Below are 6269 nucleotides of genomic sequence, written 5' to 3'. Positions count from 1 at the left end.
ACCACGAGCAAATTCAATTTGTAATTTCACTTTTCCTGTAAGAACCATGGTGAGCATGGCTCGGGCATGTCTTGGCATCGCTGTATTGCAGCCTCTGACTCTTCCATCAGCCTACTAAAGGTTGCACCTTTGCAGACAACTGCATGTCCGGTAGGGACCTCGCAATTAAGGAATAATCAGTAGGCCTAATATTACATGAGTAAATCTGTGAGAAAAAAAATCCTCCCCAAGCTGTGTACGGGCATTTAACACCGTTCTGCACGTTGCCATCCATTTCCCAACATCAATCGGTTAAATGACATTGTTAAAATATTTTCATTCAGTTACAAAAGTAACAGTCCTGGGTGAGCCCCAAATGCGAGCCCACCGTGGCCACGTTGAGGTTACAATGTAGCCAATATGTATGCGCTAAATGGAAAAGCACAGGATCATTTGTTTTGTCGATAAAACAAACAGCTCTGCTTGGCTTGGTAAGGAACAGATCGACATTCACTGGGGGGAGGGGCTGGTCCAACTCAAGACGTCATAACAAAAGGATGCACCTGTAATCAGTTAGTGCACCAGTAATCCAATCAGTTAGTTTGATTATGTTTTTAGTTTTTTTGCACCCAACACTGAAATGGTTGTTCCAGTTTAAATGGCTTAGGGAGTCAACTCACAAAGTGCCTGACCCTGGCAGTCATTCTGACTGCAGGTTGCAGGTGAGAATACATCCCAACTGTTGGATATCCTAACTCTGACTGGTTTCCAACACATCACTTTGCAAGCCAGCATAATGTGATTTACAGATAGGGTTGCAAAATTGTGGTATCTTTCCCAAAATTCCCATGTTTTCCAGAAATTTCAGTTGGAAGATTCCTCCAGGATTTCTGGGAATTTTGAGAATGTTACCAGAATTTTGCAACCATACTTGCAGGCCAGATGTGGCCATTTGATTTTCAGGCCACTGTGTAAGAGTAAAACTAGGCCCTCAAAATAAGGCCTTATGAATACATATTGTGTTATAAAATAAACATTTTATGATAACATATTTGCTTAGGATCTCACTTGTTGAAGGCTACAGGACAGAACATGGATGAATACAACATCTCTATTTCACTAACAAATACAGTCATGGGTGGTACTACTATTCATTCGAAAGGAAAGGCACTCTGGGAAATATGCAAATAAAGCTTTACAATAAGAGTACAGTGGCTTGCGAAAGTATTCACCCCCCTTGACATTTTTCCTATTTTGTTGCCTTACAACCTGGAATTCAAATGGATTTTCTGGGGGTTAGTATCATTTGATTTAGTCAACACTTTGTCTACTTTCAATACTGAAAGTACACAGAGTACCTTCTTCCATATGTTTGGGGAGACTCCCACATGTCTTTTGGCAAACATCAAACATGTTTGCTTATTTTTTTCTTTAAGCAATGGCTTTTTCTGGCCACTCTTCCATAAAGCCCAGCTCTGGGAGTGTATGGCTTAAAGTGGTCCTATGAACAGATACTCCAATCTCCGCTGTGGAACTTTGCAGCTCCTTCAGGGTTATCTTTGGTCTCTTTGTTGCCTTTCTGATTAATGCGCTCCTTGCCTGGTCTGTGAGTTTTGGTGGGCGGCCCTCTCTTGGCAGGTTTGTTGTGGTGCCATATTCTTTCCATTTTCTAATAATGGATTTAATGGCCCTCCTTGGGATGTTCAAAGTTTCTGATCTTATAACCCAACCCTGATCTGTATTTCTCCACAACTTTGTCCCTGAACTGTTTGGAGAGCTCCTTGGTCTTCATGGTGCCACTTGCTCAGTGGTGCTGCAGACTCTGGGGCCTTTCAGAACAGGTGTATATACACTGAAATTTCAGATTGCATACAGGTGGACTTTATTTATCTAATTATGTGACTTCTGTAGGTAATTGGTTGCACCAGATCTTATTTAGGGGCTTCATAGCAAAGGGGGTGAATTCATATGCGCGTACCACTTTTCTGTTTTCTATTTTTTTTAAACAAGTTATTTTTTGTATTTCACTTCAACAATTTGGGATATTTTGTGTATGTCCATTACATGAAATCCAAATAAAAATCCATTTAAATTACAGGTTGTAATGCAACAAAATAGGAAAAACGCCAAGGGGGGTGAATACTTTTGCAAGGCACTGTATGTTGCTGTAAAATGTCTACAGTATAATTATTGGTACTGTAAATCAATTTCAGCAGCAACAGTATTGGACAACTTAAAATATGGAATGGTAACATACTTTTCCTTTTTTACAGTAAAAACAAGAGGATTTGTTTTACAGTGTTGTGGTTTGGTTACATACAACCCTGGCCTCATACACTAAGCACAATTGTTGCTGTTTAGCAGCTGGGCCATTCCACCAAAAAAAAAAAAAAGGTAAAAACAAGAGGATTTTGAGACCCACCATCGCATATTGTTCTGAAATGATCTAGGTTCGAAATGGATAAGATTAGCATTCCTTCACCATTATTTTGTTGAAATATAATTTGATCTCTGAGAAATAAGCTAATTGACTACACCTAAATTGGCAAATTGTAACTTTATTGATACATTTTCTTTCTCACTTTGGTAATATTTTCACAAGTGTATGTCATGAATTTTCAAAACTTTTAATACAAAACTCCAACCTGCTAACGCTTGTAACGCAGCCTGTCCTACATTCAAAACCTTTCATTGTACATTCATTTTGTTTATAGACCTCTTCCAGCATGCAACCATTGATCCAAAATACGTTTTCTGTGAAATGATTACATTGGTTTAATCACCAAAACACCACCAAATATCTTCTCAATTTAGTTCTTCAAACAACCAATTCATCCAATAACAAAAAAATGAAGATACATGTTTACATTTTTCCCTTTGAATGTAGTATGCTAAAGTACTGTACATTTAAGTACATTACACTGTTTTCACATTAGGCAATACACTTTCACTACTTATAAAAAATTTACTGAACATCACATTTCCATAAATTCTATCCCATGTGTGATCATTGAAGATATCTTTCACAATGTAATCAAATGAAAACCTGTATCAAACCTGTCTTGAACATTTGGCCATAGGGTCTCATTAAAATCGCAGTAAATATCCTCATTTATCATGCACCTGGGGAAAAAACTTTTTGTGATGGCGAATCCAAGCCTGACATATAGTATCTGGATTGAAATCATTGCATGCCTCATCCATGGCCTAAAGGAGGGTGGTACACTCATGGGGTTGGCAATCATACATCTTCCACCTGGATTGTAAATGTGTATTGTATTTTATTGTACTTGTGTATTGTAGTGGTCCTGTAAGTGGCTCAGTTCAGAAGAGTATGTCACTAGCAAAAGCAGAGTTATGGGTCTGAATGGCTGTCACATACCAAAATGTGTGGACTGTTGTCACTTTGGATAAATGTATCTGTACGTAATGGTATATGGTATATATTACAATATTGGCCAATGCAATTTTAGTAAAGCAGGGTGACCACCCAAAATCCCCCTCCCCCAAACCAACATTTTAAGATATCATCGAATAAGAGCAGTCGGATTCAGTAATAGTAAAATGTCTTAACAAAAGAGAAGAGAATCATATCAATAATAGTGTGAACTGTCTATTTGATTATCTGTTTTGAGTTTTGTACTAAGAGTTGTGAAAATCCACATACTTTTTACCCCTGTTCAATTTAGTAACTGAAGCTGTTGGGTTTACGTACAATCCTAGATCCTGGTTCTGACCACTAGATGGTGCTGTTCTTGCTATTAAGTGATTACATTTTTAGGAATCCCACCACCACCACCACCACCACCACACATTGTTAAAGGGATAGTTCACCAGTCTAAGCAGTCTATTGACCAGGTATGACAGCAACCCAAATGTAATTTTGTAATTTAGGGGAACTATCCCTTTAACAATGGGGGGAGGGTGTATTTAAAAATCAATAAAACTTAATAGCAAGTAAGAACCTGATGACATCAGGATGTAAGATGGGATGGAAACATCACCAAATCCACTGAGAATACATATTATCACATTCGTTTACTGTTTTCATTCTCAGAGATAGTTTGAAGAGCTAACAAACAACTACCTTCATGAGAAAAAGTTTTGGGTTTATTGAATTCCATTTAAGAGGTTTCTGCTATTTTAAATGAGCACTCCCATGTGTTCATGCATCTGGTTTCTCTGTTCTGTTGCCTCAGCGCGAATAGAAAGACCTGGCGTGCGCGTAACACGATTGGGTAAGCTTCTATGAGTTGGAAGAAAATGTTGTAAAGTGTTCAATTTAAGAACTGTGAATACATATTGTGATTATGTCTGTTTTAGATGAATGTAGGCTACCAATGTAGCAATGTACACTGAACAAAAATATGAACGCAACACGTATCAATTTCTAAGATTTTACTGAGTCACAGTTCATATAAGGAAATCAGTCAATTTAAACAAATTAATTAGGCCCTAATCTATGGATTTGACATGACTGAGAATACCGAAATGCATCTGTTGGTAACAGATACCTTTAAAAAAGGTAGTGGCGTGGATCAGAAAACCAGTCAGTATTGTGGCCTGTCAGGTTTTGGCCAAGACTGTTCGGGTTTTGGTCACTAGATGTCCCCATTGCACCTTTTTTGTACCTTGTTTTTCTTGCTCTAATTATTGTTTGCACCTGTAGGTCATTCCCTTGTTAGTATTTAAACCCTGTGTGTTCCTCAGTTCCTTGCTCAGTGTTTGTAAGTTAGCACCCAGCCCCAGCCTTGTTTTATACAGATATTTCTCTTGTTGGATTTTCCAGAGGTTCTCTGGTTTAGTTCTTGTGTCTTTTGAGGGTTGTTTTTCCCTGCTGTTTTTTACCACTTTGTGGAGTTTCTTTTGTATTTTGGAGGTTTTCCATTTTGTGCCTCTTGGCTTTATTTTTGGACATTGTGGATTTAGTTTCTTTGCCTGAAGATTTTGTTCTTTTATTAAACCACCATCTCTAGTACTGCTGTGTCTGCCTCATCTTCTGGGTTCTGACGATTATTAGTGACTGTTTCTCGCATCGGGTCCTGACAGAAACAACCCTCAAATCTTCAGGCAAAGAAACTAAATCCACAATGTCCAAAAATAAAGCCAAGAGGCACAAAATGGAAAACCTCCAAAATACAAAAGAAACTCCACAAAGTGGTAAAAAACAGCAGGGAAAAACAACCCTCAAAAGACTACTCAAATAATACACAAGAACTAAACCAGAGAACCTCTGGAAAATCCAACAAGAGAAATATCTGTATAAAACAAGGCTGGGGCTGGGTGCTAACTTACAAACACTGAGCAAGGAACTGAGGAACACACAGGGTTTAAATACTAACAAGGGAATGACCTACAGGTGCAAACAATAATTAGAGCAAGAAAAACAAGGTACAAAAAAGGTGCAATGGGGACATCTAGTGACCAAAACCCGAACAGTCTTGGCCAAAACCTGACATAGCCTGTGGAATGTTGTCCCACTCCTTTTCAATGGCTGTGTGAAGATTCTGTATATTGGTGGGATCTGGAACACCCTGTCATACACATCGATCCAGAGCATCCCAAACATGCTCAATGGGTGACATGTCCGGTGACTATTCAGGCCATGGAAGAACTGGGACATTTTCAGCTTCAAGGAATTGTGCACAAATACTTGCGATATGGGGCCATGCATTATCGTGCTGAAACATAAGATGATTGCGGTGGTATCTCTGTGCATTCAAATTGCCATCGATAAAATGCTATTGTGTTCGTTGTCCGTAGCTTATGCCTGCCCATACATAACCACCACCACCATGGGGCACTCTGTTGACAACGTTAACATCAGCAATCCGCTCACCCACACAACGCCATACTGCCCGGTACAGTTGAAACCGGGACTCATCCGTGAAGAGCACACTTCTCCAGCGTGCAAGTGGCCATCGAAGGTGAGCATTTGCCCACTGAAGTCGGTTACGACGCCAAACTGCAGTCAGGTCAAAACCCTGGTGAGGTTGACGAGCTTGCAAATGAGCTTCCTTGAGATGGTTTCTGACAGTTCGTGCAGAAGTTCTTTGGTTGTGCAAACCCACAGTTTCATCAGCTGTCCAGGTGGCTGGTCTCAGATGACCCCACAGGTGAAGAAGCCGGATGTGGAGGTCCTGGGTTGGCGTGGTTACATGTGGTCTGCGGTTGGGAGGTCGGTTGGACGTACTGCCAAATTCTCTAAAATGACATTGGAGGCGGCTTATGGTAGTGAAATGAACATTCAGTTTTCTGGAAACCACTCTGGTGGACATTCCTGTAGTCAA

At 39.7% G+C, this 6269-nt stretch overlaps 1 protein-coding gene across 1 annotated transcript in view; it reads left to right on the top strand.

Annotated features, from left to right (window-relative positions):
- Window positions 1–6269, top strand: part of LOC129814424 (collagen alpha-3(IV) chain-like) — a 57764-nt gene that overhangs the window by 17070 nt on the left and 34425 nt on the right. The window lies entirely within an intron of this gene.

This window comes from Salvelinus fontinalis, chromosome 17, assembly GCF_029448725.1.
Source record: "Salvelinus fontinalis isolate EN_2023a chromosome 17, ASM2944872v1, whole genome shotgun sequence".
Classification (NCBI taxonomy): Eukaryota; Metazoa; Chordata; class Actinopteri; order Salmoniformes; family Salmonidae; genus Salvelinus; species Salvelinus fontinalis.
The sequence above is the reverse complement of the archived record's forward strand: the minus strand, read 5'-3'. Positions and strand labels throughout refer to the sequence as shown.